We start from the raw sequence: 19,800 nt of genomic DNA, 5'->3' as shown, positions 1-19,800 counted from the left end.
TTCCTTGTAATCACTGCCAATGTCTTGATCATTCCTCAGTTTCACATATGTCAGTTTAGGAAGCAGGAAACGCAGACTTTTGAAGGTTCAGATGCTGCTTTTCCTTTTTCTGTGCACAATGACATTCAGAACTAAGTTCATTTCTTTCATGTCACTGTAAGTCTTCATGAACTCCCAGAGAGACAGACTCATTTATTACCGTTTTCGGACAGCGCAGTGCATTGTGGGATGTGCCGTGGTCGAACAGACCGCGGACATCCCATAATGTTCGGCGTTCGGCGAACGCTAGAACATGCAATGTTCGAGTCGAACCTATGGTCGACTCGAACATGCAGCCCATCCTTACTCATTAGTCATAATAAGACGAGTGCTTGATGTCATGCTTGTAAACATTACAGTCTAATGGTTGTACATGTAAGAATTAGGCTCAGCCTGGATTCAGCAATGATGGTACATAGTGTCTTCACAGCTTTCATACTCGTCATACCTGAGGGCCGAATAACAGAACTGAGTTTGATTTTCTGAACTGAAAATGGCACTTTATGTACACTGGGGAACCGGAATGACTGTATACCAGACATCCCAACTCTCCTGGACGATTCGGGAGACTCCCGCTATTGGATAGCGGCTACACGGGAGAGAAACATTTTCTCCTGGAAAGGTTTACTCTGCTCAATCTAGCAGAGTAAACCTTTCCCTGCTCTGTTTTTTGTTTTTTTTTCTGACATCGGAGCCGCCGTCAGTCAGAGAAACCCCCCCCAAAAAAACAGCTGGGGCAGATTGGGGGGGAGGGCAGAGGGCACCTCCGTGAAATTGCTTTTTTCAGGTTGGGATCTCTGGTATACTGACATTTCTTATCTTGCTATGGGCGGCCATTTTTATATTAAAGGAGTTCTAAAGTGCCAGCATATACTATCCTGTTTTAACATCAGCCTTGTAATAAGAATACATTATATAGTTGTTTTTGATAATGCAATTAAAGCTTACTTGAAAAAATCCCTTTATGTAGTGAGTGCTGCCTTCCGTTTGTCCATCACTTTAATCAATTTCCTGGATTCCCAGTGTGCTTTGCATCTCTTTCCATGCTGCTTGATGTGATGCAATGTTGATTTCTCAAGACTACACATCCCATCATACACTGCTTTTCGCAAGAAATTATGATGTTACATTGTGGGAAGTTTAGATGTCAAATTGTGTTTTGGACAGCAGGCTTACTTAAGAGTGGTGACACAAGGAACTGCATATTCACAGGGCAGTGAGGGAGTACATCCTATGGCAGGGGTGGGAAACTCTGGCCCTCCAGCTGTGCTTTAACTACAAATCCCCACATGCCTCTGGGAGTCATGTCTGTAACTGTCAGTCTTGCTATCCCTCATGGGACTTGTAGTTCCACACCAGCTGGGTGGCCGGAATTTCCCCACCCCTGTCCTATAGGCATTTTCAATAAGTAAGTTTACAGACTTCTAGATGAATATAGTTATCAGGAGTTGGATAGAATTTATGGAAATTCAATATACAAATACATAATAGTTTTTACTTTTTTGACCATAGGTACACTTTAACCCCTTCATGACTGAGCTAGTTTTCCATTTCTGTTCATAAATGACTGACACACTTTTTACATTTTTGCTGTGTGATTCTTCCACAGCAGTAATATACTTTCTTACTAAATCTACCCACACATATTATATATTGTTTTTTAGAGGACAGATAGGGCTATATAATTATATCAAACATGTGCACCTAACGCCTCACTTAGTTTGAATAAAATATTTTAAAAAATGAGGGAAAAAACTAGAAGAAAACACTTTTTTTCACAAGTTTTGATTATTTTTTTTTTTTTTTTATAATAATTATAGTATAAAAATATATTTATATATCATTTTTATTTTCATAATTTTTTTTACACTTTATTTTTTTTTTAACACTTTGTAAAAAAAAAGTTTAAAAAAACTATTTGTTTTTTGTCAGTTAATATCAAGCAGTCACTATGACTGCTTGATAAATTAACTTTTTTTAATTTTTGGCTATTATTAGGCTGCTCCAAACTTAGGAACAGCGAATAATAACCTTAGAGACTGATCCTGACAGCATGGCAGATTCAGATCCCAGAAGGTCTTTGATCGTGCTCAGACGATCAGAAGTGATACATTTCAGGCACAGAGATACATTGTAATATCCCTGTGCCTGAAATGTATCATAAACTTCGGTCTTTCGAGCTGTCAAAACAAATAGCAGAGAGGTGAGTCACTCTGCTGCCTTTCTGCTATCTTCAGCTGTCAAATGCGGGATTGCTATTTAGCGCTCCCGTATTTGCATGTTAACAGCTTCATTCTTTCATTAATGAAAGAAAGAAGCTTTTACAAAAGCTTAACTATTTCATTAATGAATGCCTCAATACTGAGGCATTCATTAATGACTAGAAACCGCTGAGAATCAGCAGTTACCAGCATTACAGAGCCTTAAATAACTCGTCATGTACAGTGTATGTGGCCAGTCATATAGGCACTTCGTGGCGGGACATACAGTGTACGTCTCCTGTCACGAAGGGGTTAATGAGATTTTAAAAGCCTAAGATATGTGTATGACTTTTCTGGTGTACTGATAGGAATATGGAAACTGCTATTTTTCCTTCAGACACTTCCGGTTGTATGGCTTGTTTGTTCCAGGTCAGTGACCCAGAAAGTAATCGGTAGAAAGTAGAGCCAGGCAACTATTACCGCAGCGCTGAATACTGAAAAATGGCCTGGATGGGAAGGGGGTTTAACACCGCGGATGTCAACTGGTTAAGAAGAAGGTTAACAACGATTGCCCTCATATCTCCGTCAATACAGGCATTCCTTTAAAGTGGGCCTTTACCCCCTTTCACTAAAAATCACAGCAGTATGCAGCTCTGCATGCTGACTTAAAATCATCTTAAAGTCATTAGTTAAACAAACATGTTTTTAATTTACTTACAAATAGAGTTCATCTACTTCCTGGTCCAGTTCTGGCACAAATGATATAAGTGCCCAAGAGTTGCATCCTGGGAAGGTTACATCAGCATAGCATTGCTGGGAAATCTCATGAGATCTCAGGGAAAGGCATTTTCTTCCCCTGAGATGATGTGCATGGTCACATGCCCTAGTCACATGTCTAGTCACATATGCCAGAGTTCCAGGAAGTAATAAGACAGCTAGTAATTTGCCCTTAGTAAACATGGCCACTGCCAGAAGAAAATAAAAATAAGGGATGCAAAGAATACAAAGCCGGCAATTATCTAGAAGTATGTGTTTGTAGATTGTCATTACTAAACATTTCTAAAGGTGTGTTTGTGGTTATTTTAAAGATATGGGTAAAGGTCTACTTTAACACCTAATCTACCTTAACAAACCGATCTCATATCTCCACCAATACAGGTTTCCTCTAACACTTAAATCTAAACTGTAGTGTACTCATATAATACCTTATAAACATTACCCCATGGATAAGTTCCTGCCCCATAGACATTACCCCATGGATCATTTCCGGCCCCATAGATCATTTCCTGCCACATAGACATTACCCCATGGATCATTTCCTGCCCCATAGATCATTTCCTGCCACATAGATATTACCCCATGGATCATTTCTTGCCCCATAGACATTACCCCTTGGATCATTTCCTGTCCTATAGATCATTTCCTGCCTCATATACATTACTCCATGGATCATTTTCTGCCACATAGACATTACCCCTTGGATCATTTCCTGTCCTATAGATCATTTCCTGCCTCATATACATTACCCCATGGATCATTTTCTGCCACATAGACATTACCCCTTGGATCATTTCCTGCCCCATAGACATTATCCCATGGATCATGTCCTGTCCCACAGACATTACCCCTTGGATCATTTCCTGTCCCATAGTTAATTTCCTGTCCCATAGACATTACCCCTTGGATCATTTCCTGCCCCATAGATCATTTCCTGCCCCATAGACATTACCCCATGGATCATTTTCTGCACCACAGACATTACCCCATGGATTATTTCCTGCCCCACAGACACAACCCGAAGTGAGGGGAGACCTCTTCAAAGTGAGGGAAATCCCCTCTAAGACAGTCGTCACCAGAACAAGTGTCCCGATTGAAGATTTATCCTCCCTTTCTGTTCTGGAGACAACTCCCTCACCTAGCCCTCACTTTTAGTCCCGTTGACAGTAGTCAAATAGACAGAATAGATCTCCCCAGCAGAGATACAAAGAACAATAAAAAACATCCTTTCCTGCTCTATCCAAAACTATGAAAAAAAGTTTTGGCTTTAGATGTACTTTAAAATAAACCCCCTCGAGGCCTCCCCTAACCACAAGCTGAACTCTGAGATAAGCATGTTGTCTAAATACAAGAGACATGTGCATTCTTGAACCTATGTGTGCTTTGTGTATTTCTTCCAGCTCTGTGCAGTAATCCAGTGTGAAACTTCTGTGCAGGAGCTTCCTGTAAAATAGACCAGTTACTGCTACTTTCTCTTCATGTGCAGGAGTGACTGGTCTTGCATCCTCCTACAGCTCTGCTCTCTGCACAGATTATGGTCAGCACAGTGAAGATGTCACTGCTACTTATAGATGCTAATATCTGGGTTTGTAAAGTTTATTGTACATCTTTGTAGCTGTCAAGGAATATATGTAAATTAAGGTTTTGTGTCTGGAGTTCAGCTTTAACCCTTTACTAAACCATTAAATCTAGCCCCCTAAACTCTTAACAAAAGAAAGAAAAATCAGGTGACTGAGAAAATGTAAACCTTCAACCAGATGTGTCCTGTCACTTTCTAAGATGCACTTACACACTGCACCACCTTACCTACCTTGTGAGCATTGATTCTAAATATACCGAGTGATACCCTTTTGAGAGCTCACCCACCCAATAATGACTTTTAAGAACTCAGAGGTGCCTGATCAGCAGGCAGTCCAATTCCCTGCAGAGCTGTGTGTTTGCCTGAATTCAATGACTATTGTAGTATTGTGTCGCTATCTCCTCTCCCCTGAATTGAGTGGTTAGTTTATGTTTTAGCCTTTAGGCACATGTGCTTGCTGATATGGCTGGGAGACCTGACTGTGCAAAACTGATAAATACAGTTCTGCTACTGAACAGAGAAATGACAGATTGCACACGCACATCATTGTAGTGTGGGTACACATTTTCCAGGAAAGCTAACAACATCTAGTCTGTTTCCGCTGTTCAGCATTTTTTGGATGAATTTTGTAGATGAATACATAAGCTGCCATTGCTGACCTACTTCTTAAAATGCCGCTTGTCTGGCTATCGTACTCATTTTTTTTGTTAGTGGGGGAAGGGTTAGCACTCCCCTCTCCCCCTCCACTCCAGCTGTGCAATGTCCCTCAGCATCCTTATATCTAATACAAGCCAATGGAGCTGCATAAGACATAATGACCTCAGTGGTAATTAGACCACCGGTACCCAGGGGAGAAGTGGTCCCTCCAGTCAAACAGACTGGAGGGACCAAGGATCAGATGAGTACAGGCGCACAGGGCGCCTAAAGGCCTAAGGCCGGCCCTGGATGAGTATATCTGTTTTATTTGAACCCCTATACACAAAATGAGCACTTAACCCTTGCAGTGGGTACCCTGCCGTGACTACTATACAAGACTTCGGACTGTGCCTCCATACCGTATATATGTAGCTGGCCACGAAAAGGTTAAAGGTTAACAATAATCTCCCAGCAAACAGCTAAGTACACAAAGTAAATATATATAAGGGAGACGTTTTACTTGGCAATTGATTTGTATTTCTGTTCATCCCGTTTTGAAATTCACACAGCCCTGCCACAAAGCCAGGTGAATAATACTACTTTCTATGTTACAGTTTTATACTGTAGAAGGAATACAGTAGTGAAGACTGGACAGTGAAAGAGCCAATCAGTTCAGCATATATCTAGTGCTTGCTAGCAGATATAGGCAAAAAAAAAACATGCAAGGGTTTAATAACCCTTTAAGAGTTAGTTATCCTTTAACTCAGCACATATTCCTGCTAATCAAAAACTGATATTCCAATGGTAGATGTGTCAGAGGCTGGTTTGTCCTCTATGCCATCACCACACACATGCCGGCGATCGGTGTAGTCAGCGCTGTCACCACTTTCTAAGAACGACGATCAGGATGACAGCGATCACGGAGCGGAGGCAGCGGCGTTGATGATTGGCTGACAATCATCCTAAGCTCCTCCCTCTCTGCCTGAAACTGACAGGCTGTTTGTGTTTGTGCTGAAAGGAGCCTTTCACTGTGCTGGATGAGGACATCGCGGTGATCGTCACCAGGCACTCATACGACACTTGGCATTTGCAGAGATACATGATAGGATGAAGCTATGGGGTACCAGTGAGTAACTTTCCTAGCCTGCCATACAATGTTATGCTGCATTCTGACTTGGTTCTCCATTCATAGATTCCAGATGAACAGCTCCTGCTGAATGGTGCACTATTTATAATGATATGAGACATTGTGCATCCCCATTCATTTACATTGCAGAACATGGAACCTAAGCAAGAGAAACAGCAGCTGTCAGTTGTACAGTCACGTGGCTGTGCCATGCTATGATATAGTGCCATGATGCTGCATGATGATTGTACAGCTTATTGATGATCTGCCATAAATGCCGGGATAGAAAATTATTTATGTTTAATGATATGTCCTGCAGAGGAGTGCAGGGTGGGAGACTTCCTGAAGAGGGACTAACCCACTGAATATATTTCAGGCAAGCAATGCACTACTAAATTGCAGTGTACACACAAATTGTCATAAGTATAACTACATGGGGGTGGGTGGTTCACTAGCACATAATCAGTCATCATGTAAAGCCATCACCCCAGTGTTCCTCTATGTATTATTAATATTATATTTGGAATAGACCTTACAGTATAACATCCATTCAGGTTATACTGGTATGAAGGCTGCAGTTCAGGTTATTGGGGACATTGATTCTCTCCCTGTGTATAATGATAAAACACTTCCTGGCCAAGTGTTTGATTATCTATGAGGGCATACGATCCCATCTTGGAAGAGGGCCTGTTTCCTCATTAATGATTTGCTTGTTACATAAATGTCAGCATCTTTTTTTCCTGGGCTTGCTTAATTCAAAGGTCATGTGTTAATCGTCCCCTTCCTCGGTCCTTCCATCCTTTATCTAGCTGGGAAATACACACCATTCTGGATGGAATCCAAGGTAGGATTATTTCTTCTTTGTGCAGTGAAATGATGTTACTATTTTAGAACCTGCAAAGCGAGGCTTTGATAGAGATAGTCTCTTCTCATGTAGATGTACATAATAAAAAGGAAAGGAAGTGCCCTAAAATGTCTAACATACTCACTCAGTGAGGTCATTGGGGGCAGGATATGGTGGGAAAGAAATTCTTAAGTAAATGGCCAACAGTTTATTTTTTTAACTTATTAAACTTGTGCATGTGGCTTTTTTAAAGGGAATACATCAAAAGCAAAATACCTCTGTGATAAGCATCACATCGAAGTTGTTCCACTAGGGTCATCATGTTGCTGACAGTGAAGTTGAGCATCTTCATCATTACCATTTCCGATGAAGTAAGTCCCCTAGATTCAGAATATGGATACTTCTCACATGGGCATTTTGAGTATCACTGGATTCCTTTTAAATCGATGTTAAAGCTTAACTAAAAAGTCTGGGCAATATTTACTTATTTTATACTTAAAGGAGAACTATGAGGTGAGTGCTTTTCCCTCACCTCATAGTTCTAGCCGACCTGTGACAATGAGACTGTCACAGGTCGGCTCAGTAGATCGGGAAGTGAGCGAACACATACCGCTCACTTCTCGATCCTGTCACAGCTCTCTGCCGTGACAGGGGAGGGGCTGGATTCCCCCCCTCCTCGCTCCGATCCACCAGCGCTGACTGGCGGAACGGACGGGGGAGGGGGCGGGTACAGCTGGCTCTGCCTCTAGATAGGCAGAGCCAGCTGTCACTCACGCAGCTGGGAGGATCTCGACATCGATGTTGGGATCCGCTCCAGGTGCGGTGTCTCAGTATACCGCGAGCTGTAGCTCGAGGTATACTGAGCTTAGGGTGACGGGAGGACGCTAGTTTGTGTCCTCCCGTTACCCTAAGGAGAACTATGGGGAAAAGCCCTGACCCCATAGTTCTCCTTTAAAGCCTCTGTTTTTTTTGCATATATCTACTGCTAGCAAGCAGTAGATATATGCAAAAAGTGTAAAAAAAAAACAAAAAAAAAACCCCGCTGTACAAGAGATCAATACTTACCTGTGTCTTCCCCGCGCGCTCCTGTCCGAAAATGTGAAAATTCTCGGGTGGCCGCAAAGCATCTTGGGGCAGGCACATGCGCAGTTCACATTTTTGGCCCGCAGACGAGGAGAGACACAAGGTAAGTATATGGACGGCATGCACCCGCATGCAGACACCGTGGGACAGGAAGTGCCAGCAAGGACAGAGGAATCAGCGCTGGATCGGAGACTCGCAGCACCACTGGAGGGACAGATGAAAAGGACAGGAAAGAAGAGAAAGATTGGATTAAGAAACATCATTTAAGGTGATTGTTTTAATTAACATTGGGGGGAGGGAACATTTTTTTATTTTAATGTCACTTATAAAGTGACACTAAACTCGGGAGTTAAATCTTAAAAATGCATTCAAGTACTTGAACTATTAACAATACTGGACCTTAGTGGTAGCTGTAGATCCTCAAATCATCTCTGAATTGGTGCTGACACTCTCCTTCCTTCTGGAGGGTGGCTGCTTTTGTTCCCCATGATCCCTGTGTGTTGTAAAGTAGCCACAACACCAAACTCGCTCCTGTGATGGACTATAATACAGATTAGTAAACTAAGCGTGAGATTGTAGTCCATCACAGGAGTGAGCTTGGAGCGGTGACTACTTTACAACACACACAGGGACCATGGGGAACAAAAGTAGTCACCCTCCAGAAGGAAGGAAAGTGTCAGCACCAATTTAGAGATAATTTGAGCATCTACAGCCAAGTGATACACAAATAAGATACATTTTTGTTTATAATTAAGGGATTTAAATGCATTTTTAAGATTTAACTCCTGAATTCAGTGTCACTTAAATTAAGCTTTGAAAATGAAAGCTAGAGAGCTAATTGGTTGCCATGCACAATTTGTCTTCTCCAGTCTTGGTAAATTCCCCCTAGTATTTATTACTGTAATGCAATCAGGCTGCATATATAGTGATAAATATGCTGGCAGCACATTGAAGAGTCGGACCGCTGCTCTGATACTATGCACTGGTCAGGTCTTCAAGGGTCCAAAATGTCCACAAGCGCACTGCTCTAATCAACAGGGCTGCTTAGGTGGCGAGAGCACTGTTGACTTGAGCAGTGTGCATGGGGGCATGTTGGTGGTTTGGAGACCCGGGCTGCTGCTTGTGTGTGAGAGGAGCGGTCCAAATCTTCAGAGTCCTGCCAGCACAGGGTATTTTGACCCTTGCTGCAGTGCTTAGCAATTACAAAAAAAAAAAAAAACAACATATTTATTACTGTATATAGAATATCCTTTCATAACAGTACTAAATAGAGAGGGCTCATTTAGACTTTATAGGACAGTTTGCTGAGAAGAATGATGTACAGATAGAATTTTGAGCTGCCTTTGCTGACCTTCTGATAATGCACACTGCCTGGCTGTCTCTAACCCTAATACTGTCTAAATCAATGATCCAAAACTAGCATGCAGCATGTGGTGTATAGGTAAGGTCATATTAGTTCTAGGCAGCGAATTGCTTGTGAAGAATAATATCCAGCTTGACACTGACCCCATCCTCTTTATTCTTCTGAAGTACACTGCCTCCTCTTTGTGACACTTTTGGAATTGTTGGACAATTTAATCATTGCCATGGCTAAATAGTTACCGCAGTGATTGGGGCTGAATTATCATCAATGGAGCGTGCAGGCATATAAACTTGGATGGCTGAAACAATACACCATTGATAGGGCCACCTATTATACATAGAACATTTTATTGTTTTACTGGTAGATAAGGTATATGAGACAACAGTATTTCTATAACTATATAGGGAAAATCCACCTCTTTCCATCTGCCGACTATAAGTTCATGCCTACTCTGCCTAATGGTGAGCCCGGCCCTGACTACTGTCTTGCAGTGCAGGGGTGCTGTGTTCAGTTTTATCATTAACATAATCCAGGGGTGCCCATTAGGTAGATCGCGATCTACCAGTAGATCGCAAAGCGAACACTGGTAGATCGCGATCAGCTCACTGACCTGTGTCCTGCCCTCCCGTGGTGCTCGTGCGACTGAATGTGTCAGATGCCGCAGACGGGAAGGAGAGAGGAGACTTGGGAAGCTGCTGCAGTGGAGGTAAGAAAAGAGACAGGAGAGAGACAGCAGAGAAAGTGAGAGAAGAGACAGAATAGAGAGAGGAGAGACAGCAGATAGAAACAGGGGAGAGAGAGAGAGGAGAGAGCGTGAGAGAGAGAAAAGAGGGTCGGTTCACACCACAAAGTCTGCGTTCGAGAGTGTTCAGTCTCTGGAACGCATTGGAGCGCAAGATGGCCGGCTCCCTGCGTTCAGGGTTGGGAGGGGGTGTGGCAGGGCATTGAAGTCAATGGCACCGCAGCCACCTGAATGCAGGTGTTTTTTCATTGGTAGATCTCATTGAGCTTGTCATTTGAAAAGCAGATCTCCAGGCGAAAAATTGTGGGCTCCCCTGAGTCATAATCTGTATAGAGATTGTATGTTGTCCCTGTGTTTGAGAGGTTTTCCTCGCTCCAGTTACTACAGTTTTTTGCTACAAAGTAAACTTCTACCCAAACATTTGTCTATAGAATGTGTGAGAATGTAAGTGTTAGTTACAATGTATTTTATATATCCGCAGTCATTTTTATGGGTATCTGTACTCTGTGCTGTGGAATTATCTACTGCTATATAAACTGGTATATAGCAGTTCAGAAACTGGAGGATGAGTATAATAGCCAGAGAGCCAACAGTTCCTGAAGGAGACGTCAGTAGTGGTAGCCTTGCCATTTCTTCTTGGCACAGGTTTCAGCAAAACACAAGGGGGGAATTTATCATAGCAATTGCGAGTGTTTGAACTTTCACGGAATATATTTGATGCATTTTGTGCCAGATTTATGGTGCTAGTGTAATGCTGTTCATAAATGAGGTTAAGGAGAACTATGAGGTGAGTAAAAATCACTCAGCCTCATAGTTCTAGCCGACCTGTGACAATGAAACTGTCAAACGTCGGCTCAATAGATCGGGAAGTGAGCGAACACATACCGTCGCTCGCTCACTTCTCGATCCTGTCCCTGCAGAGAGCCGTGGCTGCCACTCATGGCTCCCTGCAGGGATTCCCCCCCTCCCCTGTCCGATACTCCATCGCTGACTGGCGGAACGGACGTGGAGGGGTCTGGTACAGCTGGCTCTGCCTCTAGATAGGCAGAGCCAGCTGTCAATCACGCAGATGGGTGGATCTTGACAGTAATGTCGGGATCCGTCCCGGCTGCGGCGGTCTCAGTATACTGAGCTTTGGGTCACGGGAGGACGCTAGTTTGTGTCCTCCCGTGACCCTGGGGAGAACATTGGGGAAAAGCACTGACCCCATAGTTCTCCTTTAAATAGACTCCAGTAAAGAAGACTCATAACTCCAGGCAAAAAGTTTCTTCTTGAAGAAGTGGTCATGAGGACTTCTTAAGTTGCGATTGTTTTTTTAGGTGATGCTCCAGTTTTAGACAGCCGCAGAACAAGTGCAGATGAAAACAGGCGCAAAACACGTGCAATTGGAAAAGTGCAAGCTCAGGTCAAAACAGGGGCACATGTTAAAAGACAGATTTGCACATAAAAAAAATGATCTAAGAGGCTAAAACTGTTGCAATTGCTTTGATAAATTCCCCCCAAGGTGTAAGTTCTAATATTACCAATAGCTATATGGGTACCCTGGGAACTGTAGATTACCATCCACAGCAGCTGAAAGGCTACATTTTGCATAAATTCTCTGTTTATGTTTAGTAGGATGTAAAACACGGCATGTCTACTTTTCAAGAGCTTGCATATATTACTCCCTGTGTGAACTTTCATATTCTTGTGCTCAATGAGAAATCGCCCCCTGTACTATTCTTTGCACACACAAAGACCCAGGTTACTAATCCATGCACTTCCATTCAAATGGAAGGAGTTCAGCATAACTCCAGGGAATTTCTCAAGAGTAGATCCATTCATCCGACTGGGCAGTCTGTTTAGAGCTATTAGCTGAAAAAGTCAATGAGTCCACAGTGCTCTTCCAACCCATTCTGTTATTACAATGTAAATATGTTGTGTGAAACCCAGTAACTGTCCAGATGCTGGTTAGTTTGAACTCCCAGCTGGAACACTATAAGCTGTATTAAGGTCTCTATACAGTATTTCTGAAGATTGCACTACAATTAAATGACGGTATATTGTAGTGTATAGGTGCATGAAAGACTATTGTAGCAAGAGTGCTAAATCAAGCTATGTCACTGATATCTGGGTATCAAGAGGCATCCTGGAAGATACGTTTGTACAGTGGCCATGTCTTTCTGTGTATATGGCCATTCGGTCATTTATGCTTTCAATAAAGTCGGCTTGAGAACCGAACAGCCAATTGCTGGGTTTGTTTATATAGGGATTGATTGAATACATATTGGGCCGATGGCTCCTAAACCAAAGTTGAGTCAGATGGTCTGAACATCCAGTTGTTGGGTTTGTTTACATAGGCATGTATGGCTAAATACTGGGCTGATGGCTCCTAAGCCAAAGTTGGGTCCAATGGTCTGAACATCCATTTACTGGGTTTGCTTATATAGGCACGTATGGATAAATACTGAGCCGATGGGTTGTAAACCAAAGTTGAGTCAGATGGCCTGAACTTTCAATTGCGGGGTTTATTTATATAGGCTTGTATGGATAAATACTGGGCTGGTGGCTCTTAAACCAAAGTTGGGTCAGATGGTCTGATCATCCAATTGCTGGGTTTGTTTACATATGCATTTATGCATAAAAAGTGGGCTCCTAAACCAAACTTGGGTCAGATGATTTGAACACCCAATTGCTGGGATTGTTTACATAAACATATATGGATACATACTGGGCCACTGGCTCCTAAATCAAAGTTGGGTCAGATTGCCTGACCACAGCATGTTGGTACTTCAGCTCAATGGCAGTATGATTATTTGTATGTAACATGCAGTCAGCAGCAAGGGATTGATCATTATGAAAAAAAAAATCATTCACCTATATAGTGTAACTTAAAAGGTTTATTTTAGTTCTGGATAGAATTGGGAAGTGTTCGATTGTCATGTTTTAGTGTCATCCGTGCCCACATGCTCACTTCCTGTCCCAGAAAGAAGTGGGAGGGAAATCTCAACAAGACCAGCAATACAAAAGTTGACAGGCACAATAAAGGTTTTCCTTCCTTACCCATTAAAAAAATGGTTTTGTCAGGAGTTACACTAAATTGTAACAGCATCTGGCACGGGTTTTTATTTGTCATTTTCATAGATTAGAAAGGTTTCATCATCTGACCCCTTTCAGACCCCACTTTCAAATTTGAGTACCATGTCTGTTTTTTTTACTTATTTTGATATGGAACGTTTAATTGGTATTGCCAGTGCTATAGTAAGAGTTTATTTTGTGATTTCATTCTACTAAAACAAATACCACGGGAAATCTCTTCCCTACTGCGACCTAGAGGGGCTGCATGGAGAAGAAGACTGTTTCCTAGAGAGTATAATACCCTTTATCATCGGACATTTAATGCAGTTTTTGGTTTGTAAGCTCAAGAACTGTTCCTCCAGTCAGGGCCGGATTCCCCACAAGGCCACTAATGCCCAGCCTCGGGGCGGCAGGGAGCAGAGGGGCGGCAGGGGTGTGGAATCTCCCGACTCCCGGAACTGCATGTTGTAAGTTGTTTTCTACATTGAGCCCTGCTTTGGGCAAGCAGGGCTAAATGTAAAGTGGGAAAGCCACTTCTCTGTTTACAAGTGATCTCAGCAATGTTGCCGAGATCTATTGTATGAAGCCTGCAGCTCCGTCCTTCCCGTGCGCCCCCCCTCCACCGCGCCTACCTCTCTCCTCGCTGGCTCCATTTTCCCGGATCCATCCTTCCTTGCTTCCGAGTATCTCTCCTTGTCGGCCAAAGATCCTTAGGACGGAGAGCGTGGAGCAGAGCGGAGAAAGTCCATGTAAACAGTGAGAGGGTAGAGCAGCTTTCCCCTCTCAGTTGTCACAGTAGTTCCAGCACAGTGCTGTGCTAGAACTCCTGTATAGTGACAGGTTCAATAAAGAGAACCTGTCACCTCCAGATGCTATCACAATGGGGATTGTTAGCTCCTGTGTGATAGCAATAAGTAAAAAGTAAGTAAAAAAAATTAATTTGATTAAAAAATATGAAATACATAAAAACATTTAAACTATAAGAACAAAAATAATAAGGAATAATAATTAAATTTAAAAAAATAAAAAGGTGATTACAAAGTAAAAAATAATAAGAAAAACATTATTAAAAAAACAATAACAATAAGATAAAAAAATTATAAAAAATAAAAAAGTAAAAGATGATAAGATTAATACAAATGTAAAAAAGTAAAAATAAAACATAAAAAATAAAAAAGTGATTAAAAAAATAAAGAAACAATTAAAAAAAACGTTAAAACGAATCCTGCCGCCCCCGCCATCTGGTTCCCATTCTCCATTGGGGGGGAGGGGAGTTGGCAGGGAGGGGGATGCATTGAGGAACCTGGCCTTGGGGCAGCAGGGAGAGTAGATCTGGCCCTGCCTCAAGTTATTAGTAGGCTTGTAATAACAATCAAAACTTGATTGTAGTGTGGTCCGAATATGAATAGATGTAGAAGGAAACTGCGAAAAGAAATGAACTGCTGTTTATCTGTTTAACCCATGTGTGATGTATGAGTAGATAGCATTGCAATTTGCTTGTGGTATTCTGAACCTTCATCTAGAGATGTATTTTAATCTTTAATATGTAATGACAGGAAGTTATTTAGCTGTCAGTGAAATATGTTGTGCTTATAGGAATGACGTTTACCTATAAATGACCTATAAATTAGAGTGTATTATATAAATGTTTGTTAGATACAAAACAGAAACACACCACTGAGTTTTCATTGATAAAAATATATGCTGAGTGTGCAGTTTTTGTTTTACACGTGGCTGTTTTTACAGCAATCTACATTACAAACTTGATAAAGAAGTATGTTGTAGAACTTGTTTAAAGCCCCAGGAAACTACGCTGGAATGTGCTATTATATAAAACCTGTTAGTAATGACAGCAAACAAGCTAGACTTGGAGTAAATGTACTTAGAGCAGCTTTTCTCAGTCACTCATAGAGTAGTAATGCCTTTTAACCTGCTAATGCACAGTGACAAGAGTGTCAAGATCCCCACCATTCTGTAGGAGACCCTTCTAGAGGTCTTAGCTCCCCCGTTTCTCTGAGCATAGGATACAATTGAGTATATACCTCTCCCGATGTGGTGCTGGATGTCTGCTGAACCTTGCTGCATTGGGTTAAATGAAACAAATTCAAGCAGTGTTGGCAGTCAGCTGAATACACAGTTGAAATATCAAGGTGTAAACTGTCTTACCTGCCAAACAATTTGTTATTCTGTTTAGCCAGTATCCAGTAATCCATGTCAGACAGCTCAGCCAGGTCCCTGACCTCACTGTTCTCTGTTCCAGATAAAGCAATACAGCTTGGTCAAGGACCACCCTTAGCATGTGAATGTATAGTGAAGGAGCAGCATTACACTGTTGAGGTCAACTTAAAGAGGAGCTCCGGGAATTTAAAAAACTTACCCTTGCAGTGGGGCTACCCCTGCCCTGCAATGGTTAAGTGCTCATTTTGTCTAGCGGGCTCAAGTAAAGCAGATGTACTCACATATCCTCAGTCCTGCAGCTTTTTCTCCTCTGGCCATTCGGTGGTTAAGGAGCAATGACATCATCACATCTAATGCATGTCCATTGACTTGCATTAGACGTCAGGAGGCAGGACACCGGGGGAACATTCCAGAGCCGCAGTGGAGGGGGAGAGAGATGACTGGCGACCGCCATCGGACCAAAGATCAGAGGAGTATAACTGCTTTATTTTAGCCCCCTATAGAAAAGGAGCACTTAATCCTTAATGCAAGGGTAAGAATTTTAAAGAAGAACTCTGGGCATTTTAAAAATGAACCCTTGCAGTGGGGCTAGCCCTGCAAGTCTAGGTCTAGGAGCTGAAAATAAAGAAGATACATTCACCCGATCATCAGTCCCACAGCAGCCAGCGCTGACCTCTGTCCCCCTCCGCTCGTCATCCTCACATCCAATGCAAGTCAATGGGCCTGCTTAAGATGTGGTGATGTCAGTGGTTCTTAGACCACCAGAGCCCAGGGGAGAAGAGGCTATGGGGACTGGTCTAGAATCAAGGAAGGATCGAGGATCAGGTGAGTATATATTTTTTTGTTTGAACCCCTAGACCAAAATGAGCATTTAAAGAGTTAATAAACCCTCGGCGTTTTTTGCATATATCTACTGCTAACAAGCAGTAGATATATGCAAAAACATAAAAGGAAAAAACAACTTACCTGTGTCTTCGCCACGCGCTCCCGTCCGAGCCTCTGAAGAGTCTCGGGCGGCAGCAAAGGATCGTAGGGCGGGCGCATGCGCAGTTCAGACGAGGGGAGACACAAGGTAACTCTATGGAGCAGCGTGCACCCGCACAGACTCTGTGGGACAGGAAGTGGCAGCTAGCACAGTGGAGTCAGCACTGGAGAGAAGGCTGGAATCTACTGTAAAGAAGAAGATGATCGGATCAAGAGGCATCATTTAAGGTAAGTGCATACAGCAGGATTGGGAGGGGGGGAGGGGGGTTGACTTTAATGTCACTTTAACCCTTGCAGGGCAGGGGTAGCCTCACTGCAAGGGTTAATTTTTAAAATGCACGGAGCACTTCTTTGAATTCCCGGGGTTCCTCTTTAACTTAGTGGCATTGTTTCTTTGATAACAATTACAATTTGGTATCCTTGTTGTGCATAGTTGCCTTTGCATAATTGTTGGTTCTTGTGGTTCTTTTGGTCAGCTTTAAATGATATCTAGTTCTGTAGTGGTGGAGTGCTACACTATAACTAATAATATGTCCTTCGAGTGTTGTACCTTTAAATCATAATTCCACGTGCAAACAATTAGGTTCCACACACATTCCTTACAAGCGGCATTAGTCATTGGTAAGACTTGCTCCCACACGAGCTGACATCTATGCCTCCTGTACATCACTGTCCTGCTTGCTTTACAATATAGCTCACACATGTTTTAACTTTAAATCCTCCATTGTACCAGGGCCTGAAAGATTAGATACATTATACGGAAAAACATATGACTTCATACTGCAGTAACACGCCAAGGAAAACCACATCGTTCAGCTTTCTGTTTATCCCTAGGAAACTGAGGCAGAAGAAGTTACAAATTAGAGGTAAGCTGGCAGGAAAAGTGTCATCTATTTTTCATATGTGAGTGGGACGTATTAGCTCAGCCCACCATGTCACCGGAGTGTGCGGAGAGTGTATTGTATCACAGATGACCAATCTAGACAGGGATAAACAGAGGCAGGACGAGTGTGGATCCAGTCATCAGACCTTGTGTATGTGCGTACATGTAAACAAGAGCCTGTCAGAGGACAACTGGAGACACCGCATCACTGTGCTTCATGGTGAGCTCCAGATTTTCTATTCATGTAGGGGCAAGGTTTGGAAGTAATGACTCGTGGGTGTAGAGTAAATCTTCTATGGCATATTTAGTTGGTACACCCAGGAATCCCTCCTTGTTTGTTTACAATATTCGGAGACAAGTTTCAGCCCATAGTATGGCTTTGTTTGTTTTTGTCGTGTCGTGTTTATGTATTGTCTATAATGATCTGTATGGGGTTGTACGGCAGAGTTGAGTTCAGTGCTGAGATAAAAGCACAGTAAAGTTTCCTGAGGCAGCCGGGGGGAGCTGCGGGACAAATGTTGAAGGATATGACGGGCATGGAAATCAAATTCAGGAAGTACTGCTCTTCTCTTGTAGTTTACATCTCTCTGCAACTTTAATATTTATTTATTGTCCTCGTTTTTCCTTCTCGGTGTTCAAATGTGTCAGAACTTGAGTTAAAGTCTGCAAAACCTTTTTTTTTAGTTTTGGTTAGCACTCCTTACTTGTTTTTTAATGCTGTTTCTGTTATGGTGGTCCTATGCATAATGATCTAATTGACCCTCCCCTCCGCTCGTCCCAAGACCTCCTGCTTTCCAGCTCCCTCGTCAACTCCTCAATACTCGCCTCCAGGACTTCTCTAGAGTCTCTCCCATTCTCTGGAACTCTTTACCCCAACCTGTCCGTCTGTCTCCCACCTTGACTGCCTTTAGGCGGTCCCTAAAGACTCATCTCTTCAGGCATGCCTATCCCACCTCAACCTAACCACTGAACCGTCACGTTCTCAAACAATTCATCCCCACACAGCTACCTCCTCATGTATCACTTCCCCCTCCCTTTTAGATTGTAAGCCCCCAGGGGCACGGCCCTCCTTACTATCTTGTCTTGAATTGTATTGTGATTGTAATGTCTTCCTTATATTGTAAAGCGCTGCGCAAACTGTTGGCGCTATATAAATACTATGTAATAATAATAGTTATTTACAGAAATCAGACAATGTGATCAAATCTGTTAAAATGCAACTAAAGCCAAAACTTTAGCTTTGGATAGAGTGGAGAGTGATTAGAAAACCTGTCAGGTTTTTATTGCTGTTTGTGTCCCCATTAGCAAATATACAATGCCTGGCCAAAAAAAAGGACACCACCTGGATTTAGCTAAGGCTAAGCAAATATGTAACAACCTTCAGTTGGTCAGGTCCAGGTTCAGAAACATTATGTCCCCAAAAATGAGGTCAGCGGTCTACCTGGATACTCTGTATGAACAGGTTTTTCAATCAGTGGATTTTTTTCTTCTCTGATGGCAGGGGCATGTTCCGAAATGTCATGTTTCAGAGAGCATGAGACATCATTTTCACACATGGATTGACCACCACAGTCCAGGCCTTAAAACTACAGAGGTCCAACTCTCCCATCATCACTACAAGATCTTGGTGAAAAATCAATGCAACTCTGGACGGAAATAACGTGTTTTATGTTTTGCTATTTGGCCAGGCAGTGTGGGTGGACTGTCTAGTATCCATGTGTATTTGCAAAGTATCAAATTTCACAATGCACTTTAATATCAGGAACCCACTTCACATCAGAGTCCCCCCTTTAACATCAGGAGCCCCCTTCACATTAGAACCCCCCCCTTCATATTAGGATCCCCTTCACATCAGAGTGCCCCCCCTTTTACACCAGAGTCCCCTTAAATATCAAGAGCCCCCTTCACATCAGAGTGCCCCCCGTTTCACAGGCAGATTCCCTTTACATCAATGTGCCCCCCTTTCACAGCAGGATCCCCTTCACTTTAGGAGCCCCCTTAAAAAATGTGAAGGCAACCCTGACAAAGCCAGAAGTGACCCTAGGGTTTCCACCCTGGTTGAAAGAGGCTGATTTATTGTACATCAGGGCTTGTCCTACATGATATGATTATGAGTACTTGCAACACTCACTCTGAATCCCTGTTAAATGCCTTTATTTGACTAAATAAAACATGTTTATGGAGTTATTTAAATACTTAAATGTCTGTTCACTAGAACATGGACATAATGATATTCATGAGTATGCAATTAACCTCTGTCACAAGCCATCATAAAAATAGTTACATTATACATTTACTTGTCACTTTT

At 42.4% G+C, this 19,800-nt stretch overlaps 1 protein-coding gene across 3 annotated transcripts in view; it reads left to right on the top strand.

The window, feature by feature from the left end:
• Nucleotides 1-19,800, top strand: part of LOC108799876 (tripartite motif-containing protein 2) — a 104,363-nt gene that overhangs the window by 23,691 nt on the left and 60,872 nt on the right. Inside the window, exon 1 of one of the 3 annotated variants that reach the window (XM_018571809.1) lies at nt 6,256-6,358. The exons of 1 other annotated variant lie outside the window; for it this stretch is intronic. The gene's annotated coding sequence lies outside the window, so the exon portion shown is untranslated. Of the gene's footprint in view, nt 1-6,255; nt 6,359-18,027; nt 18,049-19,800 lie in introns of those variants that run through there. One more of the 3 variants, XM_018571810.1, reaches the window with a different exon arrangement.

The sequence above is a fragment of the Nanorana parkeri genome, unplaced genomic scaffold (genome assembly GCF_000935625.1).
Source record: "Nanorana parkeri isolate BGI_ZX_2015 unplaced genomic scaffold, ASM93562v1 scaffold1843, whole genome shotgun sequence".
Taxonomy (NCBI): domain Eukaryota; kingdom Metazoa; phylum Chordata; class Amphibia; order Anura; family Dicroglossidae; genus Nanorana; species Nanorana parkeri.
The sequence above is the reverse complement of the archived record's forward strand: the minus strand, read 5'-3'. Positions and strand labels throughout refer to the sequence as shown.